This window comes from Pinus tabuliformis, chromosome X, assembly GCF_031772625.1.
Source record: "Pinus tabuliformis cultivar Carrire ecotype Pingquan chromosome X, CPIR1, whole genome shotgun sequence".
Lineage (NCBI taxonomy): Eukaryota > Viridiplantae > Streptophyta > Pinopsida > Pinales > Pinaceae > Pinus > Pinus tabuliformis.
Window position 1 is genome coordinate 188,133,196 of NC_142308.1, and position 15,360 is coordinate 188,148,555.

Consider the following 15,360-nt stretch of genomic DNA (forward strand, 5'->3'; position numbering starts at 1 on the left):
GACATGGAGGGGATGTAGAAGATGGCTTTCTTCATCTCATTAGTTCTTCTCTGTAGATCTTTGTTGGTTTTTATTTAATCTCTATTTAATAACCCATTCACCCTTTTAATTCTCCATATTATTACATCAAAGCCACAACATATCGTAACTCATATAAAAGGAATGTTACCAAATCACACAATTCTGATACCTTTAGCCCCATGGTGCTTAGCCCTTAGTTCCTTTTGTTAAGCATGGTCCAACGTCACATTGTAACAAAGATTGTCTCGATATGAAAATCAATCATGGTCAACAGTGGTCTAATGTCACATTGTTACACGAATTGCCTCTATGAAAATTAACCCTCGTCAACTATGGTCAACATTGTTTATTTTAGGGTTTATAATCCATTGGGATTTTAGTATTAATCCTATGGGTTCATAATCCGTTGGGTTTATTAATGTAAGGGTCCATATATTAATATTATATTAATGAGTTTGTTAATGTAAGGGTACATATATTAATGGGTTTGTTAATGTAAGGATCCATATATTAATATTATCCCATTGGGTTTAATATTATTTCCTTGAATTTATAATCCGCATGGTTTTTAGTATTAATCCCTTGGGTTTATAATATCAATCATTGTCAACCATGTTTATTTTAGGGTTTATAATATTTATCTTGGGTTTTATATACCTTGGCTTTATAATATTAATCTCTTGGGTCTAATATTATTCCCTCGGGTTCATAATCCCTTGGGTTTTTAGTATTTGTCCCCTAGGTTTATTATTATATTGGGTTTCTAATATCAAACACCTGGATTTATTAATCTAAGGGTTCAACCATGGTGGAACAAGGTATGATGTATCAATATGAAAATCATCCATAGTTAACTATGTTTATCTTACAGTTCCTAAAATTGAATATTAATCCCTTGGGTTCATAATCCTTTGGGTTATTGATCTCTAGGGTTTATAATATCAAACCCTTGGATTCATTAATCTAAGGGTTCAATTATGGTCGTGCATTGTCCAATATCGCATTGTGACAAAGATTGTCTCAATATGAAAATCAATTATCGCCAACCATGGTTAATCATGGTCAACCATGGTCTTTCATAGTTAACCATGGTCAACCATAGTTACGCATGGTCCCACGTTGCATTGTGACAAATATTGTCTCAATATGAATGTCAACCATGGTCAATCATGGTCAACTATGGTTAACAACCATGTTCACAATTTGACAAGGATTTTCTCATGGTCCAACGTCACATTGTGATAACCATGGTCAGCCATAGTCCAACATTTCATTGTGACAACCATGGTTAACCATGGCCTAACATTCCATTATGAGTAAAAATTCCAAAATATGAAAATCAACCTTGGCCAACCTTGACAACCATGGTCCAAAATCACTTTATGACAATATTTCTAAGAATATGAGAATCAATCATGGTCAACCATGGTCCAACATCACATTGTGACATAGATTTTGTCAATATGAAAAGCAACCATGGTCATTCATGGTCAACCATATTTTTTTAAGGGTTTATATAAACCTCAGGGTTTTTAGTATTAATCTCTTTAGTTTATTATCCATTGGATTAATATTATTCCCTTGGGTTTATAATCCCTTGAGATTTTAGTATTGACCCCTTGGATTTATTATTCTCTTGGGTTTATAATATCACTTTCTTGGGTTTATTAATTTAAGGTTTCATATTTCGAGGGTATAATATTATTCATAGGGTTTTTAATTAATATTAATCCCTATGGTTTAATATTATTCCATAGGGTTTATAATTCCCTACATTTTTAGCATTAAACCTAATGGATTATAAATCCAAAGGAATAATATTGAATCCAAGGAACTAATATTATAAACGCAAGGTATATAAACCCTAGAATAAATATTGTCAACCATAGCGCAACATCGCATTGTGAGAAGAATTGCCTCAACATGAAAATCAACCATTCTCAACCATGGTCAACCATGTTTATTTTAGGGTTTATAATATTTATCTTAGGGTTATATACCTTGGGTTTATAATATTAATCCCTGGGGTTTAATATTATTCCCTTGGGCTTATAATTCCTTGGGTTTTTAGTATTAATCCCTTAGGTTAATATTATTGGCTTGGGTTTATAATCACTTGGGGTTTTAGTATTAAACCCTAGAAATATGAACCCTTATGAATGTAAGGGATTGATATTATAAACCCAAGGGTTAATACTAAAACCCCAAGGTATTATAAACCCAAGGGACTAATATTATTAATTCCAAGGGACAAATATTATAAATCCAAGGTATATAAACCTTTGGATGACCATGATTTATATTGAACCTAAAAGATTAATATTATAAAGCTATGAATACTATTATACTCTAGGAATGTGAATCCTTATATTGATATTCTTATGTAATGTGCTCTTAGATTCATGTGATTTTCATTTGTTTCTGAGAATATTGTCTAACATGTGGTTGAATCGCTTATCCCAAGGGATTGATATTATAAACCCAAGGGAATAATAAACCCAAGGGAGTATAAACCCTAGGGTTTTTAGAATTATTCCCTTGGGTTTATTATCCCTCGGGTTAATATTATTCCCTTGGATTTACAATACCGTAGATTCGCTTTCAATCCGTAGGTTTATAATATCATTTCCTAGGGTATATATTTATATTACATAATTTAAAATTAAATAATAATAAATAACATTTAATATTGAACAATAATTATTATATAGAAATAATTATTATTAATTATAATGATAACAATAATATTTTTATTTCAATAGTTTTTTTGTATTGTTATTTCTATTGTTACATATTTGTCAATGGTAAATACGAATGAAGTCTTTGGCTATATCAACCACATTAATATTTTTTTATGTGGTTGTGTTAGTAATATAATTACTGATATTTTTAAAACGAAAAAACCGTCACTTGCAATAACGACTAATTTGTCTTTTTCATATTGGCTTTGTTAAATTTTAATAAATGCAATATTAAAAATTATTATATATAAATAATAATTATTAATTATAATGATAGTAATAATATGTCTATTGCAATAGCTTTTTTTGTATTGTTATTTCTATTATTACATATTTATCAATGGTAGATACAAATGAAGTGTTTGGCTATATCAACCACATTAATATTTTTTATGTGGTTGTGTTAGTAATATATCAATACTGGCTTTCCTACCCTTTTACAATGTCAAAATTATAGTGAGCTCGGGAGGCTTCTCTCCAAACTTTTTGAGCATAGGAATAAAATCTTAAATCAAAATAAATAATTTGTTTCTTTAGGTTAGATAGACCAATGTTTGGTCTCAACGTATGTTAACTATCATCATCATCATTGCCAAAATTTTATAAAGTAAAAAACCCTTACTTTCCATAACAAATAATTGATCTTTTCCACATTGGTTTTGTTAAATTTTAATAAATAGAATGAGCAATCTTCACTTTTCACAAGAAGTTTATATTTATATATATAATTTGGTAAACGAAATTGAATTGGTTAATAAATTTAAAATATAATAATAAAATCTAATCAAAACTAGATTAGCTTATGCTATTAATTATTTCTTTATATAAAAAAATTAATACCGATATATGAATGACATTATCCAATTAAATGTCGTTTTTTAAAAATGTAGATTTTAACTTATTATTATAAAAATAAATTTAATAATATTATTTCAAATAATTTTATATAATATGAATACTGATATATTTAAAAAATATCAGTATTATTATTATGTAATTTTATAAACAATTACTTTATACATTTTTATTATTTAAAAGATGTTATGTTTTACTAGCACAATTGAGGATGAGTCTAGTAAGCAAGGTTACTCAATATTAAATTTCATACAGGTTGGTGTGCCATGTGAAAGAGAGAGAAGACATGCCAAAAAATTTAATAAGCTAAGCACTGGTGTGGCCCAGACCAGGTACTATTGTCAGGTAACTTTACAGCTTACATGCCCATCGGCAAACCTGAAAGATAACAGACAACTTGAAAAACAATATATATATATATATATATATATAATCACAAGGTTTCTTTGCACATTGTAGTGAAACTTAGAAGAACATTTATAACCATAATGCTAATTGTAGTGAAACTTAGAAGGACATTTATAACCATAATGCTAAGATGCAATTACCTGTTTGAGACATGAATTGCCATGTTAATGGGTAACACAGTCAAATAGGTTTTCAATATAGACCTTAATGAAGTTTATTGGTTTGCATTTTTGTAATTCAATAATAATAAGTTAAAAATTAATAATTAAATTTTTATAATTAAAATTAATTTTTTAAATAATTAATTATCAGTTAAGTGGTCGAATGAAGTCTTACTGAACAGAGATTTTGGGTTCTAATCTTGTGCTACCCTCCCTGTAGCTCAGTGAATGATGAACCTATAAACTCAAAAATCAGAAAATCCTACCAAACTTACAAAACAAATTATTAATTAAATAAAAAATAAAAAACATTAATTAAAATTTTCATAATTATATGTAAAATTTCAAATAATAAGTTTTTCTATCCATTAAATAAATCTATGATTCGAAAAGAAATTCAGACCGCATATTTTCCACCGAGAAAAACCTATCTAGTGACAAAATCATGACTAAAAAATAACGTTGAAAATAATTTTGAACTTAAAAGATTACATTGATCAGGAGTTTTACTCACGATGCTTAACCACTTCTTTGAGATTTCAAATTATCATTCTCAGGTCATTCGTTGAATGGTATTTCGTCCGAATCACAAATTCTTAGTAGGTGAAAGTCATGATTAAAGAGGAAACTTCACAATTGGAATTGTTGGAAAGATGAATCATGATTGGCATTCGTGGATGAAATTTCCTACGAAGCATCTCCTATAGCCAGAAGTCACGCTTGAAGAACAGATACTATGGTTTTGCATTCAAGATTTGAATCGGAGGAAATCTAAACTTAAACTGACAAATTTAGTGTCTACTCTCGTGCGCGTAATTCGCACATGGTGGCTTTTGGCCGTTCCGGTCAATTCACTTGAAATTCGTTGCTGCTGTAATATTGTCTAAACTTTTGTTTTCTGTGGGGTTACTGGCATGCTAGAAGGTGAATTTTGTTACCACCGAAAAAGTGCATTATGTAGAAATGTGAACGTGCCTTCTATATAAGGTACCCTGAAAAATCGATTTTGTCTATTGAATAATTTTTATTATCCTTTTCGCGGTATTTTTAATGTCCAATTTAATTTCTAGAAAATGGGAAGTGGATGCCATACAGAGGGTGGGAAGTGGATGCCATACGGAGGGTGACTTGATGATTTATGACGCTGCATTTTTGTAGTGAAGTTATATTTTTCTTGCTATTATGTTCTGGGATCATGAACAATTTCTAGTTAGATGATCAGAATAAGAATTGAAGAAGCTAGTATGCTTGTAGATCGGCGAACATAAGGTGATGATATAAACATATTTATGGCAGAGTATTATTATTGAGGCTTGTGGAACCAATATCAAAATATATTTTGAAATGTAGTCGGTTTGAGATTGAAGAATGAGTTGGGTGCTTTAATGAGGTTGGATCATATTACAAGTAGATGTTTGCATATCATTGAGGTTGGTGCTTAAATCAAGTTGTAGCCTACAATAGGTCGGTGCTTGCAATTTTTTTGGGGGTTGGGGCTTCTAATAGGTCGGTTCCTACAAATTTATTTTGGGTTGGAGCCTCCAGTAAGTTGGTTCCTATAAATCATTTTAGGGGTTTGTGCCTCCAGTAGGTTGGTGCTGCAACTTGATGTATTAAAGATTGAAGTAGACAAAAACAAAATATTTTTGGTTTTCTCCTGCAAGGGTTTCAACATACATTTGTTGTTTTGATGTGTTGACGTGATGATTATGTTTATTGATGTTTTGCCATATTTTTTTGTTATGATCAAAGTGTAAAAATGTTTAATTTGGTATAAGTGTCTATGATATTGATTCATCACCCCTCAAGTGTGATCACTATATCATTAAGTGTGGAGATTAAAGCATTTTCTCTAATTTTAGCGTCATTATGATTACCCAGATCTTAGCCAAGCTATACATGCTTACTTTGGAAAAGAGGATTATCCTTTGACTTGAAATATATAGTATAAGAGCTAAAGGCCAAGTTGGGTTTATGGGATATCATTTAACGTGGAACATTTTGTTACTCTTTGGATAATTGTAGAGCAATTTTGTAATAGTAAAACCAATCTCTTCCATTATTTTATTGACTTTACACAAACCATTTCTAGAACAAAGCTATTGAAGACTATAGAAGAGAGAATGTTTCGGCTCAATTTGAGAGTTGTTGTGACAATTATATACGAGAATGTTATTTCCAAGCTTAGGACCACTAAAAGTTAGTCAAAAGAAATTAAATGCAATATTGAAGTCAAGCAAGGATGTCCCTTTTCCCCTAACATTTTTGGCATATACATTGATAACCTAAAGGAGTGTGTGGGAGATGTCTACTGTGTTAGCCAACACCATGCTTACTAGTAAGTCATAACATGTCTCCTTTATGCTGAAGTTATTGCTCTTTTAGCAAGGATCCATTACTATCTTAGCAAACAACTCAAGGCAAATACATTGATAACCTAAAAGTGTGTTTGGGAGATCTCATTTGTGTTGGCTAGCTACATGTTATTAGTAGGTTATAACATGCCTCTTTTATGCTAAAGATATCATTCTTTTAGCAAAGATTCATTATAATCTTAAGAAACAACTCAATATTCTCTAAGATTTATGCTCCAAAATAAATATAAGTGTAAACATAGAAAAAAATTATATTCATAATAATTAACTCCAAAAAAAATCAATCTAATGGTAAGAAATTTCTTTCTATAAATATTTAAATATATCGATATCCATCATAAACTCAATTACAATTTAAATAACCTCTCTAATAATCATATCAATCACCTCTGCATCAAATTAAATAACCATACCTTATTATTCACATGCCGCATCTCAAACCATGTTAATTGAGTAATGACATTCCTGCGTTTTAATGTTGCACACAAATTATTTTATATATTACTAAATTTATAGTAGTATACTCAATCTTCTTAGGTTATGACATTTTATTTTATTAATAATATTAAAGTTTTCTATATTTATATAGTGATTCTAAAACCTAGTTGGTTTGCAATACATATTTTCATGAACTTATTTGTATATATTTTTTAAAATTTCTATTTATATATTTTTATTTTTTTTTATACTTTGTAAAAAAAATTGAAAATTAAATATTAAATAATATTTTTTGGTTCTTTACATGAACTTATTTGTATATATTTTTTAAAATTTCTATTTATATATATATATATTTTTTTTTTATACTTTGTAAAAAAATTGAAAATTAAATATTAAATAATATTTTTTCGTTCTTTAAATAAAATTAATTTTGGTTATATTGTTTTGCAAAATGAAAGTTAAAGTTTTAAAAAATGTGTTTTTCTTTCCATTAAATAAAATTAAGTTTTTCAACGAAATTCATACCATATACTTTCCAGCGGAAAGAAAATCTGTCTACTTATGACATTGATGATCAGTTTTCATACACGCTGCTCAACCACTTCTTTGAAAATTAATTCATCATTCTCAGGTCATTGGTTGAATAGAATTTCGTCCAAATCACAAATTCTTAGCAGGTGCAAGTCGTGCTTAACGACGAAATTTTTTAATTGAAATTGCCGGAAAGGTCAATCTTGATTTTCAGATCATTCGTTGGCTACTTAAATCATCATTCTCCGGTCATTAGTTGAATAGAATTTCGTCCGAATCACAAATTCTTAGCACGTGCTTTTGATTCTCAGATCATGCGTTCATGAAATTTCGTGCGAAGACCATCTTCTGAGTAGCCGGAAGAAATGCTTGAGGAAGAGGAATTCAACATTTGAGCTGGAGTTGTTGTTGTTCCTTTGACTCTTTTCCAAAATAGGAGGAGGAAATCTAAGTTGAACCGAGAAATTTAGTGTACACTCTAGCACACTCAATTCAGACGGTGGCTTTTGGGCTTGCTGGTCAATACACATGAAATTCGTCGCTTCTGTCACTCTCAATTTCCTTCGTGTAGTTATCGGATCTTAATCCAAGTCAGTGAAACGATTCAAGGGCGCTATGGCCCGTTTGCCGGTCCGGCAACCTACCGAATTGCTCCCGGCGCCAGGCTTCACTTGTTAAAGCTTCCGATCGTTTCCCAGCGCGAGACGATCGGTCGTGCCATGTGCATAAATCTATATATTATAAATCTATACTGGAATATATACATGTAAAGTTCGTGACCTAAACAATTACGAACTAAATCTCTTAGGAGTTTTTGCGCCCTCTTTTGAACCGTTGAATTTGGAGCTCGAGTTCGCACAACATATCTTCCTCATTGATCTCTGTGCTACTTAACAAGCTGGGCCGGTATATACCTAAAAATGAACACAAGATCAAGCAAAGCCCAAACCCGAATAGGAGGATAAATGCATTCTGCGTTAAGATCTTAGTCATAATTGTGCTCATATGAGAAAACACTCAAGTCGTAAAGAGCAAGGACAATTGAAAATTTGGCCTCAAAGTTAGTTGCGAATATGAAAAAAACCCAAGTCGTAAAGAGCTTGGACAATTGAAAATTTGGCCTCAAAGTTAGTTGCGAAATTAAATGATTTGTTAAGTTACTGGACAATGAATAACTGTGGAAAATAGACGATGAGATCTTATATGACCGGTAGAAACTAAAGCGGTTGTGTGCGAGTAAATGTAACATATTGTAATTAAATTAAAGAAATTTATTTAAAAATACTACGAAATAGTAGATATAACTCACAATCAGAGGTAGGTGTTTGTACGTATGTGAGGTGGGTGTTTCTAAGAAACTCTGTGTTTGAGGAGTTGGCGTTGGAAGTAATGTTTCCATGTCATGTGTAGTTGTTATTAGGAGTTAGGGAGTTAGTTTAGAAATTGTTGATCCTTATATAATGAGTTGGAATCATTATCTAGAGATGTCGAAGTCAGCGTGTAATCTCCTATATATGTAATTTTGAAATTAATAATATACTGTGAGATTTGAGTTGTGCAAAATCTCCCTTTGGTTAGCTTTCTTTATTTTTCTAGTATCAAATCTCATCTGAACTTGACTCTTTCACGAGAGGGCTCGGGAAAATGGAAAGATTTGAGGGGTTGATGCATAGGATTAGTTTGTAGATAGTAAAAGCAAATTACTACATTCTATTTCTTGTGTGTTTTGTGTCAAATTTCTATGTATATTTGTTTCTGGTATAGATTGGAGACCCTTTGGCAAATTGATCATTGTGGCATGACAGTGGCCATATAAAATCATCTTGTGCAATCGAGGTTGAGCTTCTGGAAAAATTGGCAGAGATGGATAAAACATTAGCACAAAAGTGCGAGGGAGTCGTCTGATTTGGTTTTTTCGATTTCAAATTTTCTGCCGTTGTCAAAGAACGCTAGAGAAAAACTGCAGACCTCCACCAAAACCAAGACCATTATTTTGTAGGGAGTATAGATTGCTGAGAACATGTCTGATCACTTTAATTATAGAAATAGATGGTGGATTTGTTATATGTTGATGGCGTCTAGGTACAGGGAGGAGTGTTAATCTCTCAAACTGCGAGATTATATCTTCTACTTCTGTTTGTGAGTGTAATTGCTGGTTCAATGGGCTCTCTGTCATCCACTAACAACTTTAGAGCTTCCACTAAGTTAGCAGACTCCTCTAAGAACCGTAGAGTTCTACTAAACCTCCACTAGTCCGGACCCGATGGTAATATAAACCATAGCTTAATAAAATTTTAAATCCACCTTCTAAAACCCATCGGCACTTCTTCACCATTGATCTATTCAAGATCCAATGGTCAACAATACTTCCTCGACCTCGAACCTACTCCATGACTATCAACCGTCAATCTTGCTCCACCAGATCTAACGACTCATATGCGTATCGACCGGCTAACTTGCGCACTCCAAATCCACTCAAAAAGTGGTTTCCCTCTCTCTCCTCGCTGCTACGTGTCACCGTCTATATGGAAATGGAAAGAACTGGGGAATTACCACTTACCGCCTTTCTTCTGCCCGATATCCACTTGTGGTTTCTCCAACCCTCTTCGGCTTGTTAATTGTCGGTTAACTTCTGCACCCGAACACCGTTGATCGGTCTCAACCGAAATCTAACCGTCCAAATTAAATCTTCACGCCGCAGGTCTTCCTCCACTGATCTCGACCATCCATTCCACACACTCAGGGTTCACGAGAAACACAGTTAAAACACAAAATTTAACACAGTCAACATCATTTCATTCAATCTCATAGAACACCGATTAACTTCAAATTTCATAATAACACAGAGATTTCGAAGGAGATTATCCTTCAGGATTTGACAGAGAATTTCTCATCCACATACACCAAAACTAATTTTTTCCATTTTACTAGATTCGCTCCAGGAAAGCCAAATTTCCTCCACAGTCAGAATCCCCTTACAATAGTGTGAAAATTACATAAGTACTGGGTCATCCTAACAACTAGATCCTATTCAAAAGCTAAAACTTATTAACCTTATATGTCCTGCGAGGCATTCTCCTCAAGAATCTCCACTACAACTAACTAACTAAAACTTATTACATCATGATCAAATCCTATATTCTAGCTCTATGCTTAAGTAGGAAAAACATGGAAATTTATGGCTAAAGGATCCTTCTCCTTTGCTTATAAATTTTTTTTGTATTTTTTGAATAATTCTTTGAATTTATATTCAAGCCTTATGCTCCTACATCAGACTCTCGAGGACAAAATTCTTCATGGGCTCCTGTCCATGAGCTCTTCTACAGAACTGCCTAATTTCTGTAGCATATTTTCTGTAACCCAAGTAGCTTCAGCAATTGGTTGATCCTTCCATTTGACCAAATACTGAAAGTACTCCTATCCTCTGGATTTCTTGATTGTTTTCTTGTCTAAAATCATTTCTGGCTATAATTCCTTTGTTGTAGTTAACTGTTTTACCCAGTCAATTTCCTATGTCTCCTGGTCTTCTTCTGTGTCATCTGCAATTTCACCCTCATACTTGTACAAATCAGCAACATTGAAAATTGGAGATATTCCAACATCAGGGGGTAATTCAATTTCATATGCATTTGTAGAAAATTTCCCCAATACTCTGCATGGTCCAATTTTCTTGAACATCAATTTGTTATACTCCCTCTTTGGAAAACTTTCCTTCTTTGGGTGTGCTAAAACCAAATCCCCAACTTTAAAGTTCACTTCTCTTTTTCTCATGTTTGCTCTGTTTTTGTACTTGATGTTGCTATCATGTAGCTGTTGTTTCACTTGTTCATGTATTGCTTGTATTTCTGAAGCAAAATCTTCTCCCTCTGCACTTCTCATCTCATCTTTTCCCAAGTTTCTTAACTCAGATACTCCTCTTGGATGCATTCCATAAACTTTATGGAATGGACTCTGCCCTGTACTCCTGTTAAGTGAGTCATTATATGCATATTCAACCTGTGCCAAACTTGATCCCATTGCTTTGGATTTTCTACAGTAAGACTCCTTAAAAGATTACCGAAACTCCTATTCACAACGTCAGTCTATCCATCAGTTTGTGGATGATAAGTAGAACTGAAACTCAATTTAGTTCCCAATTTCTTCCATAGTGTCCTCTAGAAATGTCCAACAAATTTGGAATCCCTATGTGAGACAATACTCTTAGGCAACCCATGCAATCTTACCATCTCCTTGAAAAACCAATTAGCAATGTGAATAGCATCACTAGTTTTATAGCATGGAATAAAATGTGCCATTTTTGAAAATCTGTCCACTACAACAAAAATTGAATCATTTCCTCTTTGAGTCTTTGGTAAGTCAAAAACAAAATCCATACTTACCATATCCCAAGGCCTATCTGGAATTGGTAATGGAACATACAAACCTGTGTTTTTGCTTCTTCTGTTTTCATATTGACAAAATTTGCAAGTTTTCACATACTTTCCACTTCAGATCTCATTTTCGGCTAGAAAAAAATCTGTTCAACTGTTCATAAGTCTTATTTGCACCAAAATGTCCTCCAAGTCCTCCACTATGTTTCTCCTTGATCAAATTCTCCCTCATGTAACAACTTGGTATGCACAGTTGATTCCTCTTAAACAACAATCCATCATGTAAGAAATAATCCAACCATTTATTCCTATCCATCAAAACAAGATTCTTACAAGCTTCAAATGCCTCTTTAAAATCTAAATCTGTCTCATACATTTCCTTAAGAAAATCAAAACCCAAAACTTGAATTTGACTCTCTTGAAATAATATATTTCTCCTACTTAAAGCATCTGCAACTTTGTTTGATTGGCCATTTATGTGCTTCAAGATAAAATGGAAACCCTGAAGATACTCTACCCATTTGGCATGTTTCTGGTTAAGCTTTGACTGCTGCACAATATACTGCAATGCATGGTTATCTGAATAAAGTATGAACTCTTTTGACATTAGATAATGTCTCCACTTCTTCAATGACTGCACAACTGCATAAAACACTTTATCATAAGAAGAATACTTCTTCTTTGAATCATTCAACTTTTCACTAAAATAAGTTATATGTTTGTCTTCTTGAGTTAAAACACCTCCAATAACTTCTCCACTAGCATCACATTTCACTTGGAAAGGTTTATTAAAATCAGGTAGAACCCAAATAAGTTTTTTAGTGATCTTCTTCTTCAACAACTGAAAATTCTTTTCTGCTTCAGTAGTCCATCTAAATGGTTGTTTATCCTTCTTTATAGTCTCAACAATAGGATCATTGATCTTGCTAAAATTCTTTATGAACTTCCTATAAAAACTAGTAAGGCCATGAAAACTTCTTACCTCAAAGATACTTTTAGGTGAAGGCCACTCCATGATTGCCTTGATCTTCTCTAGATCCATCTTCAATCCTTCAACAGAAATAACAAAACCCAAATACACTAATTCCTCTTTCATGAATGAACATTACTTCAAATTCAACAATAATTATTCTTGTTGTAACCTTTGTAAGACATGATTCAAATGTCTCATGTGCTCCTCCTTAGACCTGCTATAAACTAACATATCATCCAGATATACTGTTAGAAATTTACCCGTAAACTCCTTAAGAACTTCATTCATGAGTCTCATAAACATACTTGGTGCATTTGACAACCCAAACGCATTAATCTCCATTCATACAATCCTTCATTTGTCTTAAAAGCAATTTTCCACTCATCCCATTCTCTTATCCTTATCTGATGATATCCACTCTTAAGATCTAGTTTTGTAAAATACTTTTGTCCACTCAAACAATCCATCAAATATTGAATTCTTGGTAAAGAAATCTATACCTAATTGTGATTTTATTGATGGCTCTTGAATCAGTACACATTCTCTAGCCTCCATCCTTCTTTGGACTCAACACTGTTGGTAATTCACAAGGACTCAAACTTTCTCTGATCAGTCCTTCGTCAAGCAGTTCCTGAACCTGCTTGCAACCCTCTTCATTTTCTGTGGGAGTCATTCTGTAAGATGCTTTATTTGGTGGATTTTCTCCAAGAATCAGATCTATATGATGGCAAATTCTTCTAATGGGTGGTAACTCATTATCTAAATCATCAACAATGATATCACAATAGTTGTCAAACATTTCTTGAATTTCAATGGGTAAATCCGAAAATTTAGTAGAAGTCATTATTACTTTGGGCTTGAAAATTACAATAAAATTTACCTCATTTTCTTCAATCTTTTGTAAGTATTTGTTTCCTCCTAGTAATAGAGTTTTTGGATCAGTCTTCTTTCCTAATGCATCCTATTCTTCCATAGGCAGTAATGTATGATTAACACCATCTTTACCAAACTTGTAGGTGTTTCTTTTCCCATCATGCATAGCTCCTCTTTCATATTGCCAACGTCTCCCAAGAAATATGTGACACACATCCATAGGCATCACATCGCATACAATTTTATCCTTATATTTTCCCAAATGCAACTCGACTTCACACTGTTCTTTCAATAACAACTGATGTCCCTTTTGTAACCATGACACCTTGGAAGGTGTTAGATGTCTCATTGTCTTCAACTTCAATTTCTCCACCACTTCTATAGAGACCAAATTACCAGTGCTGACACTATCACTGATCATCTAACAGCATTTCCGTCGAACCTTACACACTATTTTGAACAAACTTTTTCTTCATGATGGTTCAACTATCTCCTTTGCTGGCTTGAGCAAAACTTTATTGACTACCAAAGATTATCCTCTCTCTGGTAAATTTTCTTCTTCTATCACTACTGTTGCTTCCTCCTCAACTTGAGCAACAATTACATTCCTCTTACTTGTTCCTACATTCTCTAGGCATTCAAAAGCTTTGTGTCCCAGTTTGTTACATCTGTAACATCTTACTTCTCTTCCTCTACCTCTGCCTCCTCTTCCTCTAGAAAAGCTCCCTCTGCCACCTGCATCACCTTCTATGGTTGCATGCTAGGTTGAGCTGCTACTAGCTCCATCTCTAGGTGCTATAGATCTTCCTCTACCACCTTGACTTCCTTTTCCTTGGAAAGTACCTCTTCCTCTAGCAGACTGCTTCCTCATGAGTTTTTCTTCAGCTTTTAGTACCACCTGATAAGCTTCTTCTACTATTTTAGGAGACAATATACTTATCTCATCTTGAATGTCCATCCTAAGACCATTCACATATCTAGCCACCTTCTCATCTGTATCCTAAGTTTGTCCATCTCTTATACTTAACTTATAGAACTCCTCTGTATATCCTCTCACTGTCATAGACCTCTTTCTAAGATTCTACATCTGTCTAAACAAGGTTTATTGATAATTACTTGGTAGAAACTTCCTCTTAGCTTTGCTACCATCCTATTCAAATTCGTGATTGGTTGCCTACCAAGACTCTTTCTTTTTGCCTACACTCCATCCCACCAAAGTGTTGCATGTCCTTTTAACTTGGTGACAACAAACTTTACTTTCTTCTCATCTTTTGTTTCTTCATAATCAAAGAATTTCTCCATGCCATTAATCAAGTCTATCAATTCTTCTAGATTCAATCCTCCTGCATATATTGAAACCACGGTTTTTGGCCTACCCATGGATCTCAACACTGATTGGAAGAATCTCATCTCAAGAGTAACTACTATAGTTTCCTCCTCTTCTTCAGCTTCAACCTCAGGTTCACTAACATCTCCATCATCTATATTTCTCCCTGTTGTTAATGCTTCTAATCTAGCCAACATCTGTTGCATAGATTCCATCACCTCAGCATTTGCAGCTGGTCATCCTCTTCTGCCACGTCCTTGTCCTCTTCCAACTCTAAAAGCCAT